General features: G+C 40.2%; 1 protein-coding gene across 2 annotated transcripts in view; it reads right to left on the reverse strand.

Moving 5' to 3' along the window:
• Window positions 1-26,101, reverse strand: part of GLI2 (GLI family zinc finger 2) — a 401,830-nt gene extending 375,729 nt beyond the window's left edge. For both annotated transcript variants that reach the window (XM_020963138.2, XM_020963136.2), the window contains exon 1: window positions 25,973-26,101. The gene's annotated coding sequence lies outside the window, so the exon portion shown is untranslated. The remainder of the gene's footprint in view (window positions 1-25,972) is intronic.
• Between the last annotated feature and the right edge of the window lie 279 nt (window positions 26,102-26,380).

Below are 26,380 nucleotides of genomic sequence, written 5' to 3' on the forward strand. Positions count from 1 at the left end.
AGACAGGGAAACACCACTTTATAGCTCTGACACAGTTACTGATACCCATGGCTTAGTGTATTTCCTTCATAATTGTTTTCCAACTATTCTCTGTTTCACAGGTACAAGCCAAGTAAGCTTCTAGTGGTCAAGGACCATATTCCTCTTCTTTCTTCTCTTCTTTCTTCCTCTCTCCTAGAAATCCAATGCACCAATGTGCTTAGCACCTTACAGTAAGAAAACATTCACTGATTGATTGATTGATTGACTGATTGATTGAATGAAGAGGCCAAAATTTTAAAAAAGGATGATTCCCCAGGATGGCCTTCTCATTAATAAATTAACAGTGAGGCTTTCTACCATGCCAAATTGTCATTTATTCACATTAAGGTTTCACTTTCAGTAGAGAGGAATTCCTCCTTCCCCAAATCACTGTGGATTGGAAACCTACCTATTAGCCAAAGACCAGAGGGAACTGAAGTGTAATTACATTTTAGATATGCTAATATTTGTCCACATAAGATAATTATATCTGTGAAATGCAGATACATTCTTCCCAGCTACCTAGATAGACTAGTGATGTCCAGGGAAGCACAGAATTTAAAAAAAAAAAACCTTGAGAGTTTTTTTTTTAAAAGAACATGTGGTTTCAGAAAGGATACTGACATAAATGATAAAGGGTCTAGACTTAGAATCAGAAGACCTGGTAAGCTTCATGGCATTGGGCAAGTCACAACTCTCTGAACCTCCATTTATCTATAATATGAGGATACCTTCCTCACAATATTGTTATAAAGATCAAATGAGAAAATGGATGCAAAGACTCTACAAATAAAATTATTATTAAATCTCAAAAGGCAAGAGCCATTTAAAGGAGCTGAAATCACTTTCCCCATCCTTCTTTGTCCTCCCTCCTGTAGCTGAGCATACCCTCCTAGCCTGGACCTGGTACTCAGTCAGCTGTGTTCTCTTTTCTGAACAGCAACAACTCACACATTGAATGTAGCTGCACTTCTGGATGGACTCCTTCTCGGAATGAGTTTTTTAAAATGAATAAAATCTATAGATTATAAAGGAAACCAACTCTATTGAAATATATATATACACACACACACACACACATTTTTAGGCAATTGGGGTTAAGTGACTTGCCCAGGGTCACACAGCTAGTAAGTGTCAAGTGTTTGGTCTGAGGCTGGATTTGAACTCAGGTCCTCCTGACTTCAGGGCCAGTGTTGGATCCACTGTGCCACCTAGCTGCCCCCTTGAAATATATATTTTAAGAAAGTTCATAGACCGTAGGTTAAGAACCCCTACTTAGAGAAAGAATCTGGTTCAACTCCCTCATTTTAGAGATGAAGAAACTCAGGCCTGAAGAAGGCAAGGAACTTGTCCAAGGCCAGTAAGCTTGTTATTAGCAGTCACTTCACTCCTAGCTCAAGGATGAATGACCAATATGCAAAGCAAGCTGGTAGTTAAAGGTGACTCTATCTCTTCGAGCCAACTGTTGACTTTTCCAGCATGGATAGCAACATGAATGGTGAGAGCCTTACACTATGATCTGGAGTCATGCGGGCCAGTTTATAAGCCTCAAAAAATTAAATTCCAGCCAAGCTATTTAGGAAGACCTATGTAAGATTGCACAAGGAATATATTTTGGAAGCCTTGTTGCATTTCAGATCATTGTGCTCTTTCTGACCAAGTTAGCAAGGCGTGGTGGGTAATAATTCTTCAAAAATTCCTTAGTTCAGGGCTCTCAGGAGGTGTTCAATAAATAATTATTGACTGATCAAATGCAGTATGTCTCACTATGTTTCAATCCAAGGACTTGAGTTCGAATCCTTTTTAATCTTGGGTAAGTCACTTAACCTTTCTGGACTCAGTTTCTTCATCTGTATAATAAAGGAATTGAATTACATGGACTCCAATTCAGATCTACATCTATGACTTTGTAATCCTATTAATGGTGGCAGTTCCCAAAGTTTATTACTTAAGACACAAAGGAGTAGAATAAAGAATAGGGGGGAGTGGACGAAAAAGGAATATGAAGTACTTGTATGTGTCTTTCCATTGCACTACCTTCCTACCGCTCCCCAACACACACCCTCCAATCAAGCAATAAATCAGTAAACATGTATTAAGCTTTTACTATGACTCTTACTAAGCAGACATCATGTTAAGCCATGGGGTTACAAAGAAAACACAAAAATAGTCCCCAACATCAAAGACCTTTATTTTAACTCCATCCATGTCCTTCTTTGTCCCTTAAGGGAAAAAAAAAAACAAGACCCCATAGATCTCTGTTCATGTAGTTACCACTTCCCCAAAAACCTTGCCCCTCCCATCCACCTGTCCAAAAATCTATCTATCCTTTAAGATAGAGGTGTCAAATTCGGCACTGCAGTCCACAGCACTCCGGAGTGCAGCCAAACCACATTAAAATGAAATGGGGAAATATTTAGCAAAATAAAAAATACAATAGATCATAAATAATATTAATGTGTGGTTTTCTAAGTCAATATGTGGCCTACAGGGATCCTTATGTTCATGTAGCAGTTCAGTAGCCCCAATTTCTCTTTGAGTGTAACACCACTGCTCTAGGGTATAATAATTTTCTGGGCTCCCACAATACCCTTTGAAGTTTTCTCCAACGACTCAAACATACATATCTCCTCCCCCTCTTCTAAATGTCGATTACACTTATAGCCACCACTAAAATCGTGGAATCACAGGACCCTAAAATCAGAAGTCATCTATAGTCCAACCTGTACCTGAATAGGAGTCCCCTATAGGACACACCTACCAAGTTTTCACCTAGACTTTGCCTGAAGCCCTGCAGCGATAGGAATCTCACTGCCTCCTGAGGCAACCCATTTCACTTTTGGACAGCTCTAGCTGTTAGAAGTAGAAATCTGCCTCTTATAGCAAGCAGAAGTCTGTATTTCCCCCAGCCCCTCAGCATCCAACAGATACTAATTCTGTTCTCCAGGGAAGATCAAACAGAAAATAATCCCTTTTCTACATGACAGTGCTTCCCACACTTGAAGTCAGCTCTCATGCCCCCTCTAATGGCACAGTCTCCAGTCTCTTCACCATCCAGGTTACTCTCCTATGGAGATATCTACTCCAGCTTGTCAATATCCTTTCTAAAATGTGCAGCTGAGATCTGAGCACAATCCTCCAGCCCTGCTTTATCCATGGCTATTGTGGAACTGTGAGATCCCCTTCTCTGAAACTGCTTCCTTTAATGATGCCTAAGTTCTGATGAACTGGGGGAGGGGGGCCCTCTAGCTATTGAATTTTTATTCTACTAAAAACATCCTGGTCTTGCTCACAAAAATTGCTGCCTAGACTCCCTTCTTTCTCCCTCTGCAATGTACTGTGCAGTTAACACTTACTATTCTCTGATTGTTTTGTCTGCACATGGGCTCCTCATTTAAAGGGCTAGTATCTAGAGGGTAAGGGGAACATATCCTCATTGAATGTTAGAGCTAGAAGGGACCTTGGAATCCTGGCCCCAGCACAGTGCCTAGTACACAGTAGGCATTTAATAAATGCCTGTTGATTAACTAATACTTGGTAAGACATCTAGTCCAACTCCTTCACTTTACAGAGGAAAAATTGAGACCAGGAGCAATAAAATGTCTTTCCTAAGGACACACAGCTAGTTCATATTAAAAGTAGGACTATTATAACCCAGGTTTTCTCATTCCCAAAACAGGGCTCTTTGCATTTTGTTTTTATATTCCCAGTGATCAACAGAGTTTGGTATATAGCAGGTGCTTAATTAATGTTTATTCATTAATCATGCTATATAGCTTCTCAATGGTAGGATCATAGATGATGGAGCTGAAAGAGACCCCAGTGACCATCTAATCCAACCACTTCATTTTCTTCATGAGGAGACTGAGACTCAGGGAAATTCAATAGCTCACCCAAGATAGAATAGGTATTAAATGATAAGATGAGATTGGAACCCAAGTTCTCTGATTCAAGAACCAGTGTTCTTTCCAAAGATAAATATATCCTCCACTTCATGGCACTGAATATAAGAAGATACTCAGTCTTATGTGTTAGTTGATTGAAGCCAATCCAAAACCACCAAAGATTCAATCCTGCTATGCCACTCTTCTCCCTGCTGCCTTTTCATTCAGATCCCTGGGAAAAACCTAAAAGGAGGGAGTCAGAACCAACAGAAGGTTATCTGCAGGAAAAAGAAGTGAAAATCCACCCCAAAACAAGAACATAGGAATGGACCAAGAGATTGGACATGGGCAGAATGCAGAATCCCTCACTCCTATCCTGCCATGTCACAGGAGCCAAATGAAATAAGCTTATTTCATTAAAGTTAATGGGCCTGATTGGTTGATCTGTGGGGATGGGAGGGGTGGCTGAAGGGTACCACATGGTACATGTTTGGGCTGTTCCAGGGCCTGGGAGGCCCGTCTTTGAGTCTCGCTTATTAGGAGTCTGTGGTCTGGCAGCAGTGCAAAGGCTCTGTTTTTCATTTCTGAAATCATTACAAGCATGTGAACTCTAAACCCACACACTATTTAGGGGGCATAAGGAAGGGAAGGGGGTACAGACCAACAAGGAATCTGAGTCTCTCTGCTATATCCCAAATAAGCCATTGTTCTCATCAGCTTTCATGCCCACTCCAGCTAAGTTTCTCTATTTTAATTTAAACAAGGCCACTGTCTTTGGAGACACAGTCCTGCATGGAAGGCAGCAAAGGAGAAAGGCTGGCACCCAAGGCATGGGCACAGACTCCTTTCTTAATAAGACAACTAGAACCATGGCCTTTGTATTTAGGGCACCAATGGGGTGCCCCTACCAGTGAAGGGTGGCACCTACCACCTGCTGCTAGCGAAGATACCCATCACAAAGAGGCTGTTGTAAGCAGAGGCTTTGCAGGAGTGAGCACAGAAGTGGGAAAGGAAGAGGCAGAAAGGATACGGACATTGCGTGAAGTTTTTCTTAGGAGTTCAGAACCAGGAATTCAGGGGTGAAAACATGGGATGTACATGCCACATGTCTGCTACCCTCACTTCCTACTATTCAACCAAGCTAATCATTTATACTTCTGAGGTTATTAAAGCATAAAACTGCACTAAGACTTTTAGTACACTTTGTATGTGTGGAATGAATGAAGGAATGCCATACCCATAAACATGTCACACAGAACAGAATGGGACAGGAATAAAACAGGAGATTCCTACAGACCAGGAAAGAAGAGATCACTTTTCTTTAGGGGAGACTTAAAGAAAACACAATAGAAAACGTAGCACCTGAATAGAACCCTGAAAGAAGAAAAAGATTCCAGCAAGCAGAGATGGAGGGAACAGTCTACAAGAATATCCAGAGATGGCAGAGCATGGAATGAGGCCAGGGGACAGTTAGTAGTGAATTTGACCAGAATGTAGGATGTGCGCCTGACACTTAGCAGGTGCTTAATAAATGCTTATTTATTGGTCAATTGATTATTAGAGGACAATAATGTGAAATCAGGTTAGAAGCAGATAGTGTAGGGTCTTATTTGCCAATTAAAATACTCTACAAGCAATGCGATGTAGTAGAAAGAACACTGCATCTGGAGCAGAGGACCTGAGTTCAAACCCTGACTCTGATGTATGGCCTTAGGTAAAGTATTTAATCTCTCTAGATCTCATTTTCCTTATCTACAAAATGTAAATTTTGGACTAGATGACATGTAAAATCCCTCCAAGCTCTAAGGCATGTGATCCTATGATCAAAAATTGGGACTTAAAAGGTTGATCAGTACCCATACTTGTCTACTCTCAACCTGACTTAGAAAGGGATCTAAAGGAAAAACATTACAATTACCTTCAGCAGGAAAAAGTAGAAAACTTCTATCCTGATGTCAGTCTTATCTGTGTTGACTTAGCATGCAGTGTTGGGGGTGGTAAAATTTTCATCTTTAACAGTACACAGAATTCCACAGACCCTTGGGTAGACAAACGAAGCTATTCCAAGACTAATAAATTAAGCATCTTTTCCCTATGGGAGATGGGGATGGGGAGAGAAAAGGCTTAGTAACTTGCTATTCCATCCTTTGAATTCAATCAATCAGAGGCTATGGCCTCAGCTTCTTCACCATCAATCAATACGCAACTTAGCACGCTCTCTCTCTCTCTCTCTCTCTCTCTCTCTCTCTCTCTCTCTCTCCCTCTCCTCAGATGTACGTATGTGTACATGCATGTAAGTATATATGTGTATATACTCTATGCGTATGCATGTAAGTGTGCACATATACATATGCACTACCTGCATGTGTGTAGATGTGTTTGTGTGTGTGTATGTGTGTATATATACACATATACATACACACATACGTACTCTCCCTATGTGGATGTATATGTATATGTGTACATATGTGTTTATATATACATACACACACATTTGTTGTTCTATTGTTTGCTCATGTCTGACTCTTCGTGACCCCATGGACTTGTCCATAAGATTTTCTTGGCAAAGATATTGGAGTGGTTCGCCATTTCCTTCTTCAGTGTATCCCCATTTTACAGATGAGGAACTGAGGTAAATAGGGCTTAAGTGACTTGCCCAGGGTCACATAGTTAGTAAATGCCTGAGGCTGGATCTGAACTCAGATATTCTATCTACTATACCACCTACCTGCCCTATATACACATATATATATAACTATGCATTTACATATACATACATAACTATACATGTATATATATATAAATATCTATACACCTATGTCAAATATAATATGAAAAATAAGGTGAGAAAATTTTAACCCTTCCCCACCTCCTCATTCTAAAATCTCTGACTTTCAATAAAAAAGTATTAATAACCTCTTATTTGTTCATCTAGATAAGGTATATACCTATGGCATATGATATCTTGCCAGGCTCATAAAATCTTTGAAGTATGACTACCCCAAATCTCCCATGGCCATTATTCTTTCCCATTCCCACTGCCACTACTCTAGATCAGACTCTCATTCCCTCTAGCCTGGATGACAGCACTAGTCCTCAATGGATTTCCAAGTTACCAGCGTCTCTCCACTCCATGCCATTCGACAACATGCTGTCAGATTCATATTCCCAAAGTTTACTCTGACTATGCCATGCTAGTTAATATTTTGAAATTGCTTATGCATATACGCGTTGTACCCTCCCCCTTCCAATGTAAGCTCTTTGAGGTCAGGGCCTGCTTCTTTTTTGTCCCCACATCTGTCATGGTGGATAAAGCCTTGGAGTCAGGAAAAGCTGGGTTAAGGTTCCATCTGGCACATGCTAGCTATGGAATGCTGGGTGAGTCATTTAACTTTTTTGTGTCCCAAGCAACTAGACCTGCATTGGTAGAGAGTATTTCCTCATGTGGGAGTTCTCTAAAGCAATGAAATCACAAGTTCAATTCCTATCCTCTGATCCTGATGCTAAGCACAGTACTTGCATGTTGTAGTCATTTAATAAATTGCCAAATTGAAAATATCTCTAAGGCCCCCTTCCAAGACTAAATTTTGTGGGTCTAAGGTAAAACTTCTAAATTTGTAACCTAAGGCCCTATACCATCTGGTTCTAACCTTATATCACATTATTGTCCTTCAATAATCAATTGATCAGTTAATCAGTACTTATTAAGCACCTGCTATGTGTCAGGCACACATCTTACATTCCAGTCAAACTCACTACTAACTAAACTGTCCCCCAGCCTCATTCCACACTCTGCCACCTCTGGATATTCATGTAAACTATTCCCACCATCTCTGCCTGCTGAAATCCCTTTTTCCCTCATGGTTCTATTCAGGTGCTACATCTTCTACTGTGTTTTCCTTAAGCCTCCCGATGAAAAGTGATGTCCTCTTCCTAGTTCATTGGAGATTCTCTATAGGAATCTCCCCTTTATTCCTATCCCATTCTGTTCTGTGCTACATTTACTTATAGATACGGCCTGACTTCATTCATTCAACGCATTGTCCCAAAAGTCTTAGTGCGGCTTTATGCTTTAATAACCTCAGAAGTACAAATGCCTAGGGCTATATCCCAAAGAGATCATACAAATGGGAAAAGGACCCACATGTACAAAAATATACATAGCAGCTCTTTTTGTGGTGGCAAAGAATTGGAAATTGAGAGGATGCCCATCAACTGGGGAATGGCTGAACAAGTTGTGGTATATGAATGTAATGGAATACTATTGTGCTATAAGAAATGATGAACAGGTTGACTTCAGAAAAACCTGGGAAGACTTATATGGTCTGATGCCGAGTGAAGTGAGCAGAATCAAGAGGACTTTGTGCACAATAACAGCCACATTATGCAATGACTAAGAATGTTAAACTGAACCCTTCTTAGCATTACGAGGATCTAAGACATCTCCAGAGGTCTCGGGATGGAAAATGCTGTCCACATCCAAAGAAAGAACTGTGGAAGTCGAGTTGCTCTCACTTATTTTTACCTTCTGTTGAGTTTTGTTTCATCTTTCTGATGGTTCCTCCTATTGGTTTTAATTTTTACTTACAACTTCACTAATGTGAAAATATGTTTAATGGGTATGTAAATGTAAAGCCTATGTCAGATTGTGTGCCATCTTGGGGAGGGTGGGAGAAAAAGGGAGAAAAATTTTCAACTCAAAAGCATATGGAAAAAAATTTTTTTAAAAAATAAAAATTTTAAAATAAAGAAGTACAAATGCTACAAACTTTAAGAAACTGCAAAGTTAATTATTTAAGATATTAGTATGTTTCTTACTAAGATTTAACATAAGCATTGCCTTGTGATACTCATCACTTTAGTCAACTTTGAACTTTATAATTTCATCAGCTGCTTCTCAGTGACTAAAAGGACTACATTTGTAATCCTGGACTTAAGATCATACAAAGAATGAGGTTTCAAGGCATACACAACTGTTCTGATGTGATCCCACAAGAAAGAGTCTAATAGTGACAGATCAGGAGACAGAAGTAGACAAACTGGGACCTCTTCTACCAATCCAGAGATCTAAGAAAGGGTCGCCCAGAAAGTGTCACTCATACAAGAATAATGACAGGATTCCTAATCTTGTTAAAATTAAAATTAAAAAAAACTTATTCAGAATTCAAAAAAACTAAATAAGTGCAATAGAAATTTAAATAATTAAAATTTCAAATGGCTTTTCTGTTTGTTCCATTTATATTCTGAAGTTATTAAAGCTTAATATTTCAGTAAGACTTTTGGGACATTGTATTTATTGAGCATCCACTGTGTGTGATACACTATGCTAGGTTTGGGGGGATAAAATTTAATCAAGATAGGGTCTTACCTAAATTCTACCCTCATTGCACCTACAAGGGAATATGACACATAGTAACTGACATTCATATAGCACTTTAAAATCTGAAAAGGTTTTGTAAACATAACATTTCAACCTCATCATAACCCAGTAAGGAAGACATTATTATCCCTACTTTACAGATGACGAAACTGAGACTCTGACTTGCTTAAGGTCACACAGATTCTAAGTATCAGAGGCAGGATACAAATTAGATTTCCCTGCTTCAAATTCAACATGCTAACTACTATACCAGCTGTTCTCAAAGTGAGCTCAGCCCAAGACTCTTAAAGTCCATGAGGTCAAGACTATTTTCATTTAAATACTAAGACATTATTTGCCAATTAAAATACTCCTCCCTTTTCCATCTACATATCTGTGTAAGGTCAGATTTTCTTCACGTACTCCAACCACAACAATACATTGAAACAGATTCAATGCAGAAGCAGATATGAGAATCTAGTCATCTTCTATTAAGCCAGACATTAAAGAGATTTTCAAAAATATGTAAAACAATGCTATTCTCACTAAACTTTTTTTTTGGAAAAGTTATTTTTCATTAAAAAAAAGCTATTCATGTTAACAGGTAATGGGTTTATTGTTGTTATCTATCTTTAAATGAATTACCAAATACATATTTTAAAATTTTATCATTTTTAATTTCTAATATGGCAAACGTTGATAGTTACAACCCACATAAACAAAAGCTCTTTGGGGTCGTCAAGAATTTTCAAGAGTGTAAAAGGATGCTGAAGCCAAAAAAGTTAAGCATTGTTACATTATTCCACACGGCCTCTAAAAAAACAACTTCCAGATAACAGTAATACCCAACATCGTGCATTACAGAGTTGTACAAACTACTACAAGAGATCTACAGGGGAAGATGATATACTCCATATTGGATTTTGGGCAGGAAATGAGTCATTTTTCATCGTTACATTGCTAGACTAACATAACGATGTTTTCATTTTTGTCTTTGTAGCCAAAGCACCCAGCAAAGGGCCTGGCACAAATAAGGATTTTAATGAACGCTTGTTGACTGGTTGGCACATAGTGTGTTTGTTAACTGAACTGAATGAGTACTAAAATTTAGGAACTAAAAGGTACCTTGAAAATCACATAAAGGCCAAGAGTTCCCAAGTCTTTTTCCTATGGAGGAACTACTTTTTGATAGCCTAGAGCTTTAGAAAGGTCGGAGACATGCTGGCGACACTAGGCAAGGGAAAACCATAAGCAAGCCTCATAGACGTATCCTTTACTCTCTACTTCTTCGAGTTCCAGATGGCTGCAAGGATTATTATTTTTTTTAAAGAGGAGAAATAAGGAGGACCAAAGTTTAAATCTTTATATTAGGAAACTAAGAGCCTGGCCTCCAGTTACTGGTAAGATTCAACATCCAGAGACATACAACAAGGAACTGAGATCAATTCAGTGATTCCAAGCTAATCGGCTAAGGAAGATGAGGGCTGCTATCAGAACCCTGGCCCCATCGTACTAAATGGTACTAGTTAACACTGAACTCTTCTTCCTGGACTTCCACAATGATGCTCCGGCATTTTCATTGGAAGGAAAGTTGCAGGTCTGCTGTCTCTCAGAGGATAACTATTACCCCCTTCCCCACCATGAACCGTATACCTTGTGCCTGGGAGCTAGGTCATTTGGTTAGTACACTAAAGGTAGTGGGTGTTGAACAAAGAAAAGCCTGGGGTCCTTCAGACTACTGACTTCTGAGTTGAGGGGAAATAATACTACTTTACTTTTGAATGACGCTTTTAATTTTTTTCCAAAGTACTTTCAAGCCTATTGTCTCATTTAATTCTCAAAACATTCCTGTGGGCTAGATAGGTACTAGGATCCCCAATTAACAGATAAGGAAACTGAGACACAGAAAAATGAAAATAACTTACCTAAGACCATAGGGTGAGCTAATGGAAAAGCAGGAAACAAGGCTGGTTAGCCCAGTGCAAAGCTCACTGGTCTGGAATCCAAGATCTCCAGAATTCAGTTTCCTTGTTTAAGATGTGGGAGTGAAACTAACTAACCTCTAATATCTCTTCCATCTCTAGTGATTCTGTAGCTAGATGACAGGTCTCCCAATCCCCAGGCACTGCTCCTTCAATTGGACCATGACCAAACTGAAAGCTGAACCCCACAAACTCCTGCAAACAATCCACTCTGTGGACACTCACCTATTCCCTCATTTATCTGGTATTCTTGCTCCACCAGCCTGACTTTGGGGGAAGGTGAGGGAGACCTATTTGCCATAATTTTTGTATACTATTTCTGCGTGGGTGAATTTGTGGAGAGGTCACAGATTTAAAACTGGAAAGACCCTCAGACGGCCATGGAGCCCAACTTACTCATTTTATAGATAAAGGAAGAAAAGCGCAGAGAGTTTAAGTGACTTAGCCAGTCACACAGCTAGTTATCTGAGGTAGAATGAGAACTTATGTCTGACCCCAACTACTAATGTCTCCACAAGGTTTCTAGATGCATGACTAGGTCACACCATCATGAAGCTGACACAAACCCAACACTCTGGTTCTTAGAGGAATGTATTACACTTTCCATTATCCAGAATGGTGAAGAAATGGGACATTCTGGCTCTATAAGAACTGTCAGATCTAGCAGATGTGGATTATGAGTTTTTAAAGATTCCACTAAGTCCTACTTTGTTCCCTCACCATGGTGTGGAGGTCTCTCAGGATGGTAGAGCAGACTGAACTACATAGGAAGACCTGGGTTAGAATCCTACCTCTGACCTTTACCTGCTTTGAGACCCTGAGTAAGGCATTTAACATCTCTGGGGCTCAGTTTCCACATAAATGAGAGTACCTCAGAGGTCCCTTCTGGCTCTAAATCCATGATTCTGTTATCTGATAATGCACAATTACATGCTGAGCTAGAAAGCTTGGAGCACAGACCTTATCTAGAAGTGGACTGTTTAAGCATCAGTCTAGCTCAATCTGGAGTTTTTCAACCAAACTGAGGATGAAGAGAGGGAGAGAAGGAACAAGCATTTATGAAATGCCTGCTGTGACCAGGGACTGAGCTAAACACTTTAAATATGATCTTATTTGGCCGTATAGGGATAAATTTTTCAGCCACAGGAGCTTTTCCTAAATCTTAAGGGGGTCATGATCTACAGTGTAATGAGAAAATCCACACCAATAAAATCAGAGATGATTCAGAGTAGAATAGAATTCAGCAGAGATACTAACATACTAAACAGGATGTTTCCTTTGAAAACTCCAAAGGGCTTTGAAGGCAAAGGCCTCAGAATCAAAATTATGGACACTAATTTTCATTATTCTGCTGAGCCACAGTCGATAGATGACTGAAACGAACAATATACCAGTTTACATAAAGTCTAAGAATATCATTGATTTCCAAAGCTAGAAGGGACTTCCAAGGCCATTCACTCTAACCCCTTCCTATTACAGACGAGGAAATAGTACCTCGTTATCTCAGTTCTAAGATCATTTAGCAGGTTAGGACACCTGAGTCCAAGTACCCAGGCATAGCCAGAGTGCCCAGCTTCAAAACCTTATGTGATAATGTTATATAGGAAGGCAAAAAAGCATAAATATAGAGCTCCCCTAGATCGTATCAGTTGTATTGAAAATGCCTTTGGTTGTGTGCCATATGGGAAGCTGTCCAGAGCACAAAGTACCTAAAGAGAGATGCCAACTGGGAGCTCACTCTAGGGGTAAAATGGCTCATCTGGACAGCTTTCCTGAGAGTTACAGTAAGATTGAAATTCTGGTGCTGGGATGAGGAAATATACTTTCTTCTTTTTAATAGAGAAGGCTTCTAGATGGCACAGTGGATAGAACTCTGGACTTGAGTCAGAAGGACCTGAGTTCAAATCCTGCCTCAGACACTTAATAGCTGTGTGACCCTGGGCAAGTTACTTAAACTTTGCTAGTTTCCTCATCTGTAAAATAAAGGTGATAACAATAACACCTACCTTCACAGGGCTGTTGTGAGGATAAAACAGGATTATATTTGTAAAGTGCTTTGCAAACCTTAGAGCAAGTGCTAGCTATCATTATTATCATAATATTGTAAATAACATTAGTTTTATATATCATATGTAATAATGATCATTCTTATTAGACAAGTGGAGGGCTATGGATGTACAATAATACAAATGCTGTCAGATATGATTGTTTTATCCATTGGTTTTGCTTAACTACATTTCCATGTTTTTAGGGTGCAGTGGGAAGGGGGCATTGGGAGGGAAGCAAGGGGCAGTTGGGAAATGTCTGTAGTGTAAATCAAGAAGCACCAATACACTTTTTTTGGGGGGGTGAGGCATTTGGGGTTAAGCGACTTGCCCAGGGTCACACAGCTAGTAAGTGTTATGTGTCTGAGGTCTGATTTGAACTCAGGTCCTCCTGAATCCAGGGCCGGTTCTGTGTTCATTGCGCCACCTAGCTGCCCTCCAATAGACTTTTTTAAAAAAGTGAATGTGGGGTTGATTCTCACCTTCACTCTCCCCAACCTTCATCCCCTGTGTTTTTAAACATAGAAGTCTTGTGAGCATGAGGAGTCAGGGTAAACTGTGAATTCTCTGGGTTTTTTTTTCTAATAAACGTAATAATTCCTTCATAAAAGTAAAAAAAAAAATCTTCTCCAGGTCAATGGGCAAGAGCTAGCAGCGAGCAACATTTGCTAGTTTAGTGCTATCACTTCTTAACTAGGGACAGAGGAATGCAGCTTCTACCTCCTCATACTCTCTCCAGCTTCTCAAGCCTAATTTGTAGGGAAGGTTTCTCTTCAAAAAAAGCATTGCACTTATAATTAGGACACTCAGGTTCTGATTCTGAATCTGAAGCTTACTAGCTGTATGACCATGGGCAAGTCATTTCCCTTTTGTGAGGAAGTTTCTTCCTCTGTAAAAATGTGGAAGTTGGACTAAATGATCTTTTCTAAAAGCCTTTCAGCTCTGAATTAATGATCCTATGAACCTACTCTGGTAAAAGTGCACTATGAAGCAAAATTCTACATGATCTGCACTAATTCTCTGAACCCTGAACTAAATCAAAGACAACCAGATTTCTGGAACTTACATAATCTCTAGAGAACCAAAAATTACTCCTTAACAACAAAGAAAGCTGGTGTCATAAAGTCAATGTACTTTACTGCATGGAAAATGTCATCCTCAGACACTCATGAGAGAGTCTAGTGACTTTGTATGCCATGTAAAACAAAGGTACTGATTTCACAAGCTTGCTATCTGCTTTCCTCTGGCAAACTTCCCACCGACCTAAGATAGAGTAGTCAACAAAAGTGAAATAGCAGTGAAAGCTACTTCAGTGACAACAGCAAGAAGCGACATCTGAAAGCAAGGAGACAAAAAAATGCCAACTAAAAAACCACAGCTAAACTGTGAATGAATGTAAGCCAACTAACCCTTCTACATCTGAGGGCATCACTGTACTATATGAAATTACAATAACTGTTATTCTTAATAATACTTGACATAGGTTTTAAGGTTTACACAACACTTCCCCACTTCAACAACATCGTGAAAGAGGAACTGTAAGTGACCTGCCCACCGTCACACACATACTAAATAAAAGGCAGGATCTAACTATAGCTCTCCTAGCTACTGCATGGGCCATTTCCACTGCTTCCCCTGCCCTGATTCATCAAGGAAAAGTTGAACAAGGTTAGTTCTTCTGTTTACAAAGACGGGAAAGTTTCTAATGCACTTCAGGAAGATTTCCAACAAAAACTTTTTTTTTAAAGAGTGCAAGTTTTTAAAGGACATAGATTTCACTCATCTGGAAAATTCACTTTTCCAAAATATCTGTATTACCTGATGACAGCCAGACGATATTCTATGAATTTTTAACCAAGAAGATAAAGGGAGAAAAAGAAATAATGGGAGAGAAGAAAAACAAACTGTATATTTATATATGTGTGTATATAGATAACAGCTATATTTAGACGTGTGTATTTGACTTCACCCGCATTGTCTCTGTATATTTATATATGTGTGTATATAGATAACAGCTATATTTAGACGTGTGTATTTGACTTCACCTGCATTGTCTCTGTATCTTTTTCTAATATTTCTTAAGCTTTGCTTCAGGTGGATCTCAGTCCCGCCCCTCATCCCTCCCAAAACCATGTCTACTACTGATCCCATGTGAAACCCCGACTTTCTAGGGAGTCTGTTTACAATTGTTTCTTTCCCTTTCTTTCCCCACCTTTTTTTTGTTTGTTTGTTTTTTGGCTTCCTAAGGGTCCTCCTCTCAAATTTTTCTTCTTCTCTTACTGGCTTCTCCCTAGCAACATCTGAAGAGGGAAGCAGGCATTGGTTTATAAGCAATCTGGTAGCCAATGAAATGTCAGCTCAGAGATTGTCCTTAAACCAGTTGAAATCTTGTGTTTCCAAGGGAGACAAATTACCATATTATAGAAACATTGTATAGCAATCCTTTAAGTGTGGGAGAGCAAAACACAGTTACATATTCAAGATTATACCAATTCTAAGCAATATGACTGGTGTGAGGGTGTGCACACACAAGGCTAGTGAAACATACACACCTCTAAAATAGACACTATATATTTTTACTGTTATGTATATATACATATATATATATATGTATTGTGTATATATTCTATATATGCACATACCACATATGCATATATGTCTGTATGTATATATGTATGTAATTATGTGTGTGTGTGTGTATCTATCTTTTGTTGTTTAGTCGTGTCTGACTCTTTGTGACCCCATTTAGGGTGCCCTTGGCAAATACTGGAATGGTTTGCCATTTCCTTCATCAGCTCATTTTACAGATGAGGAACTAAGGTAAACTGGGTGAAGTGACTTGCCCAGGGTCACGCAGCTAGTAAGTGTCTGAGGCTAGATTTGACTCAAGAAGATGAATCTTAAGGACTCCAAGCCCAGCACTCTATAGCCTTTGCCATATGCACCAACTAGCTGCCCCTATGTCCAGCTAGCTAACTGTCAAAAAATGACAACAATCAAACCTGGATAAACCCGAATGCTCATGGAATTGGTTAATCGAAATTTTGGGGTACCTGAGGGCTAACCCCAAACCCCTATTTGTTTCAGTCTTTGTAACTGACAAGCTTTTTCAACATCTTTGAGGCCATTTTCCTGCATTAATCATGTTAATTAACATGATTGACTCTTTTCTCTGATACAGATCACCCACACCCTCAAAGCCATCATTCTAAATAATAATTCTCACTATCCTCAGCTGTTTGTGTAGAGGTAGAAGATCGAAGATACTGGACTGAATATATTTGCAAGCCTCAGTGAAAGGGGAGATGGGTGCTGAGGAACTAAATCCCTAATTTTGAACTTATTTCCTCATGTCTTATCATATTCTCCTAAAAGTGTATCATAGCAAAAAACAATTAAATCTCATTTCACTGGGGGTTCTATTGACTTGGGTTGATTCAGGTTCCACTAAACATACATAAGCACTCTGAAAAGCACGAAGAGTAATCTAATATGGTTTTCTAGAGTTACATTTAATCTGAGCTGTGTTTCATCCTTAATATTCCAATTGCTGATTCTTGCATTTGAAAATTCCTGATTGTATTATTAATATTAGCTTGGATTCCTCCCTGTCCCCATCCCATTTTAATAACAGGATCCATACATAACACTTGGTCAGTGAAGAACAGACATTTAACCACACCTTGACCCCTGGAGCTAGTAACTGTCAAACCTAAATATACTGTCACTGACTGGACACACACAATGTATCAAACAAGAGCAACTTACATCTATTTGTTGGAAAAATTTGACTGATGTGCCTTCAACCTGTCATCAGACCGCAGTGACCTCAATTTTTTGAGAAATAAAGTCAAAATCCATTCTTATGTTCTGAGATGCAAGACTTATTTATGTGTCAGCTTTCCCCCTCAATTGTCCTTAGCCTTTGGGAAGCAGTCTAAAAACACAATCACAAAGTGAAGACCTTCAAGTCCATACCCACTTTTGACTATGTTCCTTAAATCTCTCCTAAGACCTTCCAATTAGTTTGTGGAAGTTACATATACTGCTGTTGGCTGGGCTAGTTCTGAGTCTCAGGAAGGAGAGGAAGGGGGACAGGGAGCTTTTTAACAATAAGCCTTCTCTACAAAAAGCCAAGCAAAAGGCAATAAAGGACATAAAAACTGGATCACTGGTTTCAGACACCTCTGACAATGACACCAAATAATGTTTTACAGAGGATATGAGCCTAGGAGATCATAGTCCAACTTTCTATTTCACAGATGAGAAAATTAAGGCATGGAGTAGTGAAATAAGGTCCCATAGCTAGTTAGGGAAAGTCATCCTTGATTTCATCCTCAAAGGTTAGGGATGTTTCCCAAGTTTCCATGAATGAATGAATGAATGAATGAATGAATGAATGAATGAAAGAAGCATTTCTTAAGCACTTACTATCTCCATTCATCATGGATATTTAATAAACCATTTATCATAGTTATTCATCCATGAATTTATCTAAACTTTTCTTGAACCTATTCATATTCTGTGTCTCCAAGTACCACTTCCCAAGTCATCTAAATAATAAATGTCTAAATTCTCCATCTTCTTCTAATACTTCCACCTGCTAAAGTAAGTATGTGATGATCCCCTTTAGCATCTGAGGCTCTCTGACAACCCAAGGGAAGCTGGGAAGCAAGAGAGGCTAGCTAGAATGACGGAAGAAATGGATGAGGCCCTCAGTGTCCCATGAGCTGTTTTCTAGGCATTAAGGTTTGCTTACAAAGCCATCATAAGCACACCAATCTCCCATTCCGGCCTTAAAAATATGGACTTGTTTTTTAACTCCTAACATAATGAATGAGCTTAAATATTAGAAACTTGAAATTATTAAGTAAATCACTGCACCTGCAAAACTTCTATTTGCATAACATTAATTCATGATGGCAGCTAAAACAAATTCATCACATTCACTATATTAGAGGCTGATTTATGTAGGAATTGAAAAAAATCACGGGCTTAAAATTATGTTGACATGATGTACGTGCTCAATGGTGAAAGGTTTTGTTGTGTTTTTTTAAAATCATCTAAACAACTGAATTATGGGGAGAAGGAAAAAGGCTTGGGGGGGAGGAAGAAGGGAAAGAGGAAGGGGGCGGCAAAGGAATGGCATCTTCAAAAATGAGTAATGCTATTGCTTCACGAGCATGTACTCACACACACTCCAGTTATTAATGTCAAGTATGCCAAAGATACGCTGGAAAATCATTACCATTCATAGCCACTAACAGCCATTAAATTTCAATCAATTCAACTTAACACAAGTGTACTTCAGTGGCCCTTACAGTTCCTTATAAATGTGGCTCAAAAGTCGGCCTGACTTATTGCATTGTCCACCGCACAAAGAGGCATTGCTAAGGATCTCTCTGAAAAGGGACTATCTTGGGTCTTCTGAACGGGATGCTCTTTTAACATCCCAGTCATCAACAGATCTTTCTTTTCTGAGGGAGCTGAGAGAGGGCCTTAATAGCACCCTCCAGGTCAACATAAATGGAGGAAAATATGCCTTTTTTTAGCTGAAATCCTTCCTTTTGTGCCTTTGAGGTGGGAGGACAGAAAAGTGGGTGTCCTCTGGAAGAAACTTAACAACTTGTCCCTTAAAGAGAAAGTTTCAGACTTCAGCAAAAGTTCTGTATTGCTTCACAGCTGCAGCTCACCCAACCCACTTGAAATTTGTCATTTACTTTGCCTCCTTTAAGCTCTTTGAAACTAACATTTAATTCACTTCTCAGTGAAGGGGCCTTAGGGCAGGTCAATTAGAAAGGAGGAAAGACTAGAAGAATACAGACCAACTCCAGGCAGCAATCGCTGGGGTTAGAAAACCCGCCTTTTCAAAAGCTAATAGGCTTGCAGCCTGGTTTCTTACAGAGGCTCTTCCAGCCTGTGATGGAGAAGTAGCTGAGTTATGATTTTTTTTTTCCCTTAGAGGCCAGGATTCTAGGCTGAATGGATCTTGGAATCCCGCTTACACATAGTTTCACCACACCAAGGTAACAAAGACAAGTTAGGCTGAATAGATTTTGATCTGGTTGTCTATTCTTCAGTTTCCATGAAATAGGTTTGAGCCATTCCTGCAACTTGCTGAAGGTTGCTGGTGGGCAGCCTATTCTGAAAGCTGCAACAATGCGCGTATTGTTCAGTATACTGTAAAAACAATCTGGGTGTGCAAGTCCCAGTATAACAAGAGGGGAACTAGATGTGTTGCAAATTATGAGGAATGTTGGCACCGGGAGGCTTTACGTCCTTGCTATTAACCCATGGGCTCACCGGCATTTGAGTCGGACGATTAAGTAATTAAGTGTTCTATGGAAGGCAATAGATGGTAAAGAAATCTTTTTAGCACATGCTCTCCCTTGACTTTCTCTTCCCAGCTATCTCAAATCTCAAGACCTCCGTAGGGTGCCTCCCAGAAGCTGAAACGGAAAACTAGTGGGGGTTGGGGGGTGGGGGTGGGGGTGGATGGGTGGAGAAAAGGAGACAGAGAAATTCACTAAGTACATACAATAGGGATGTACTCCAGACTCAGGCACAATGCTCCCAGCATCAAAAGAGCAAGAGTTCAACTGATTTCATAAAGGTAAATTGCTCTAAACACGACGATGTCAGCAAAACTTAATCACGCCAGGAGCTTTGCTTAATTACAGGTTTTAAAGCAGGGTTTAGAGAAAGGGAGATACTGAAATGTGTCACCTGGAAAGGTCCAGACACTCAAACTATTTGTAACTTAGAGGAAGACAAATATTTGTAATTTCTCTCCCCCTCCCCCCAAAAAACCTAGCACACCCTCTGAGGCAGCACACAGAGAACCAATCAGTCCTGTGAGAATGGGGGGAGGCACCAAACATATTTCCATAGTAAATACAAACTACTAGGCAGTAATCATTGAGATCTGTCTTTAATTACCAACCTGTAAAAAAGTTTCATTTCAGCAGGAGGTGTTATCTCTTAAAGCAGTTTCCCCAGCTATGATCACCAAGATAACCATGCTTAACCCTTTCCAAGTCAACAGAGCACTCAACCACAGGAAAAAACTCAAACTCTCTCCTCCCTCCCCGACTGCTCTCCAACAAAATTGAAGTCAGTCTACTGTAAGGACACAAAATGACTTCCCCTCTCCCTCTATATATACACATACATACAAAACACCCACCCGCATATACACACATGCACATACATACGTACACAGGGGAGGTAAGGGGCCCTCTAAAGAAAAAGGGGGGAAAGATCAATCTAGTGCTAATGAATAAAAAGTTCCTTTCATTCCACTGTTGGTTTGGGTTCATTAAACTTTCCACAGATTTGCAGAGAAGAAAACGTGATCAATAAACCTTGACAAAAGTGAACGTGTGAAAAAGGCCAGAGAATGGAACAGGAAGATAAAAGTGATATCCCGATCACAGATTTCAGAGGCAGAAGACCAGAGCTGTGGACTGCTGAATAATCTGAATAGACCATCATTTCTTTGCAGCCTTTCACATTCTTTTGCCTGACTGTTGAAACTCTTCATTCAATACAATAGTAAATGCACTAAAACTTTTTTTCTTATGCTAATGGTGAAATCGGGTACTCAGAGTTAAAACACACTTCCCAGTAACTTTTTTTCTTTAAGGAAAAAAAACCTCATATTAACTTATTCTAGTTAAACCAAAATGTCAAAAATGGCTAGCAAAAGTATTGCTCACTTCCCAAATTGTCTTCCCTATCTTTCCCCCCAAAAGATACACACATATATATACATATATGTATACTGTGAAAATATTTGCAGTATTTCATGTTGCTTTTGCATATGAAAGAACACTAGGAAAAATTACCTTCTCTTTATTTGCAGTTTTCTAAGTTTTAAACAGTGATTGGAAATACTACTTATGCCACTTTACCAGTTTTAGTATAAATGATCTTAAACAGAGCAGCTACCATTACTTTTCAAAGACAAGATCCAATGACCACTTTAAAAGATTCTCAGTATCCTACAGTAATGACAGAATACATTAAGCTTTGGCATTTTGTACTATTATTATTGAATAGGAGAGTATTTTTTCAGAAAGCAGTATTCATCTGAAATCCACAGATGTTATTTTTGCTTTAAAAAGTCATACATTTTTCATCAAATGACTTTTTCCTCCATTCCCGTGAGCTAGGCAAATCTGTTGAAACAATTAAAATGATTTTTTTCATTCAATTTTACTAAGTATTTTTTTCTCAGAAATTTCTACATATTCTCCATACTAATCATTGCTCTAAAGTATGCATTCATGATTTCTTTGGCCCTAGACATTTTCTAGAATCTCAAAATATGATTTTCCTATTTGGAAAACGTCCACATTATACCTATGTATATGTATATATGTCTACAATAGAAAGTGGAAAGGTCAAAAAAAAAAGCCCAAGAATCCTCCTATAGCTGGTTTCCTAGGAACTGTGGATCAATCCCCAGGGCAGTAGTCTGAGTGTGCCCCAACTGTTTGTGCAGTAGTACTGTAATTTGAATTGAAGTCTTTTTACAGGTAGAAAATCCATCAACATGCTATACTTCTTTCACAAAAATTCTTTTGCCCCATCTCCTTAAAGTGCAACATAGATGCAACAAACATACTACCAAAGCTCAAACTTTTGCCCAGGAAAAGCCAAGTGTTCCCATCCCTTGCTAAATAAAATTCCAAGGCTATGGTTTTGAGCATTAACAAGCCAGACAGGTATGTTCAGATTGCACTGAAAAAGTATATATTATAATTTTTCAGACCCATTTAAAGGGAATCTCTTGTGTCTATTCAGTGGAGGTTTCTCTGGGAAGAAACACTAGAAAGGTGTTTATTAGGCAAATATCCAGTTTTGTCTGCCTGCCTGTTGAATCCACTGGTTTCGCTAATCCAGCACTGGGTGACTTCACTGTGTACAGGGCACTTGTGGGAATACAAAAAGCATGAAGTATTTGTGTATCTTTCAGTCTGCAGTGCAAACAACTCAGCTACAGTACCCAAGACATCAACTATCTGAAGAGCCAATCAATAAGCAACTACCCGACAGACCCTTCAGGTCCACTCATTCCACTGGGCCCTGAAAAGGCTTCTCTTTCCCGAAATGGGACTTGAGGATGTATAAGTAAATGGAGTGGCATTCCATTGCAAAAGAAAATCCACCTCGGAATGAAGCAGCTTCTCCCAACTTCATGGACAGCTTGGATAAACCAAACATTGCACTCTGAGAGCATGTTCAGGTTCAGTGTGATCCAGAGAGGAAGACTAAAATGACCTTGGACTAAGATTCCAATCACTTTTCAAGTCTCAACCACATCAAGTGGGTTTTTAGAATCAAATTTATCCCTCACATGAAAAATAAACTACAGGTTCCAAAATTCAGTACTGAGAAGCACAGACATGTCTAAACTAAATTCACTTCAAAAAAAAAATTTAGAGGCTTCAGCATAATTGCTTTTAAATTCTTCCTCTGGAAGAAGAAATTGTAATTTCCTATTTGAAACCATTCCCCACTGACCTACTTTGTAAAAAGAGCAAACTGGATGTCATCATCTTTCAGGTGAGGGATTCCATGAGGTGTAGCCCACAGTCTGGTCACTTCAAAACTACATTGGTGATTGTTCTTATGAAGTATGTGAAATGGGTAGAGGTAAAACACCACTTTACTTAGGAGTAATCTCTTTGGCAGGAATACATGTCACAACAGACAAGGCATGAATCATGATCCAAGGGGAATAGCATGCTTAAAAAAAACTACTGAATTACTAGATAACTTTCTGAAATTTGTCTGTTCTTCAATTGAGAAAAAAATCCCCCCTCTCCCCTCAAACTTATTCTTCTTAAAATTCTCCAAACGGATGACATTTGGAAATCATGTGGTGGCATCTGGATGGATTTTAAACTCTTGAGGATAACATAATACACATATCTGCATATATATATATATATATGTATATATGTATATATATACACACATATATATCTATCTATATATATACACATATATATGTATATATGTGTATATATATACACATATATGTATATATATGTGTGTGTGTGTATATATATATATATATATATGAAATTCCTATTGCTCCAAATTGATAAAATAAAGAAAAGAAGCGGAAGATGAAGCAGAAGGCAGAGGAAGAAATGGGTGAAGAAATGAAGAGGAGCAGTACATTTTTGTATGGTTTAAAATAAATAAAATAAATTAAAATAAATTGCATGGTTCCAATCATCCAGGCATCTGGAAACCTTAAGATCCATACTCTCAAAACTATCAGGTAGTTTCACCTAAACACAAGTCCCCAGTCCTTCCTCTTACTATAAAACAAATTTCTCCAAATGGAATAATTGTAGAGCTAATAACCCTGGCTACACAGGGATTCTGTTCGCAGTCAAAAAGGACAGAGTAAAAGGAAGCCCCCAGCAAAGCTAAGTAAATCAGTGCTAGTGGGGGGGGGGGGAAGAAGAAGAAAACCCTTTTATGTTAGGTAGCTAGAACAAACAGATCAAATCAGTGAGACTTATGACAAATCAGCCTATTCCACTGCCTTTCACTGCTGTATATTTTGGATTTCACGGTTTATTTACTTTACTTTTTTGGCACCAAGCCCCCAGAGCATGCCAATACAATATTTGTTTAAACACTATTTTATGCAGCGAGCGAGGGAAACGTTTACTTTCAAATTCTTGCACACCCCCAAGAGCCTCATCGGCAAACAGTATATGAACGTTTTACAACTGTTCCCTTTATCAGAAGCTGTCAGGATTAAAACTTCACAAACTCAACAAGGGGGAGAGGGGTCCTCTTACACAAGGGGGGATAGATTTTTCAATATCCTTCAGCAATAAGTATGCACACTAGGTGAGGTAGGGAGTGGGGATGGATGTGGATGCGTGTACAAATACATTCCATATTTAGGTCAATTGTATAGACTTGATTCCTGAGAGCCTTGGGGACTATCTGACAGCACATTCCCCACTTTTCCAACTAGTGTTCGTTTCTATGAAAAGAAAAAAAAATCTTTCGTAAACCTAGGGCTCAGAGAACACTGTCTTGGATTTCAGGCAAGAGTTCTCCTCTCTGAACCTTTAGGGATAGAGAGGCGGGGTTAAGAGAGTAAGGGGATTCGTCCTAATCTCTCTCGCAGTAAAGTCAGGTTTCCTAGGAAATGACAGCAATTACTCGAAGGAAAAAAAAAGGCGCCCAGTTGGGCTGGCTTTCCTAGCATTTCTTCTCTTCCCACCCTTTTCTCCCCTTCCTCTCCCCCCCTTCCCCTCCCCATACATAACCCGCCACACACGCCCCCAACAACCACACACACACACACACACACACACACACACACACGCACTTTCCTCTCCCCACAATTGTCTTAAAGCCACAAGGTCCAGGGAAAACTCAACTCTCTAAATCCTTAATAGGATTGGCGCCCAGCTCTCTCCAAGCCTCTCCCCATCACACAGAGATCAAGTTGCAGTAGTGGATTTTTCAAATTCCTTAGCAAATATACTTGTTGAAAGATTGCCCCTCCCGGGGGTGGGAAAGGTGGAAGGGGAATGGGGGCAAAAGGGAGGAAAGTTGGATGGAGGGAGAGGGGGAGGGAGAGGGAGAGGGAGAGGGAGAGGGGGAGAGAGAGAGAGAGAGAGAGAGAGAGAGAGAGAGAGAGAGAGAGAGAGAGAGAGAGAGAGAGAGCGAGCGAGCAGGATAGTACGGAATGGGGTTGAATGGCCAGGTCCATCCAGATTTCTTTGGGAAAGGAAAGCAGTCTGAAAGAGAAAGAAAGCAGGAGAGACAAGCAGGGAGAAAGGGAGGGGGAAGGTCTGGGGGCTGGTAAAATGCGAAGAAGTTTCTGCTAAAAGTCTGCACACAAGTGTCTTGCTGCAGATCCTCCAAACCATCCCCGCGTCACAAGCTCCAAGTTTCTCGGCCCCTCTCCTCTCTCCCCCCGCCCTCCACGACTGCATCACCTTAGAAAGTAAGGGGGAGGAGGAGAGGGAGATATTTCCCCAAACCTCCAATCCCACTTTCTTCTCCAAGACAAAAACCCCACACAGACACAGCAACCCTTAGGGCTTAAGCGGCTGAGGGCTTGGTTTGGAGGTGTCTTCCAGGAGAAGTTGCATTTTAAGGAATAGGTCTGATGATAAATGAAAGCTTCCCCTCCCCGATTTTCTAATTTCTCAGAAAAGGGATTTAAAAAAAAATTTTGGGGGGGAGAAGTAAACTGGCCCGCAGTGAAGGGGGGAACAGACCACCCCTCTCACATCGATGCACGTCGTCCGAGAATTTCAACTCCGAGACCCCCTTCCATTTTTTCAGCTCCCCGCTGCCCAGCGTAACCCTAGCCCTAAGCACTCCGGAGCCCCGAAAGAACACACAACAAAGTTTCCCCCCGAGCAATCTTCAGCTCCCTCCTGCCCGGCTCCCTCCCTCTCTACTCCGGTCCCCTACAGCCCTATACCTGCAGGAGCGGAGGGGCTGAGGAGGGCTCAGAGGGCCGGGGCCGCCTAGCCCGAGCGCCCTTTGGGGAAATGCAGCATCCCTTCCATGCGCTCTTCTGCCCCCGCCTTGCCCGGACACTGCCGGGGAAACAGAATGAAAGGCTTTTTTTTTCCTTTTCTTTTTTTCTTTAAAGAAAGAAAAAGACAAATGTAACTTTACCAAGGAAGAGGAAAGTTTGCTCTATAATGCAGGTGTCTGTTCTGGCGTAGGGCTGCAGCTCCTGCCCCCCATCCCAACTTTGCTGTGCGATCCGAGGCAAGCTGGCTGGCTGGGTGGCTAGAAGGCGGGGGTATCACTGGGGCGGGGGCGGGGGAGGAGGGAACCGGGGAGGGGGGCGGGCGTGGAAGATCCTACTGTCTTCCCTTCGCCCTCTCGCCGAGGCTGCCGCGCTACTCCTGCCCTCTTCTCTTCCTCCTCCTTCTTCCTCCTCCTCTTCTTCCTCCTCCTCCTCCCTCCCGCTCCCCTCCTCCTCCTCCTTCTCCTCCTCCTTCTTTCTCCTCCTCCTCCTTCCCCGCCTCCCCGAAGTCTCATTGATGGGAGTTTTTTTTTTAAAGTCTGCTGCTGTTG

This window comes from Phascolarctos cinereus, unplaced genomic scaffold, assembly GCF_003287225.1.
Source record: "Phascolarctos cinereus isolate Bilbo 61053 unplaced genomic scaffold, phaCin_HiC Scaffold_726;HRSCAF=1367, whole genome shotgun sequence".
Taxonomy (NCBI): domain Eukaryota; kingdom Metazoa; phylum Chordata; class Mammalia; order Diprotodontia; family Phascolarctidae; genus Phascolarctos; species Phascolarctos cinereus.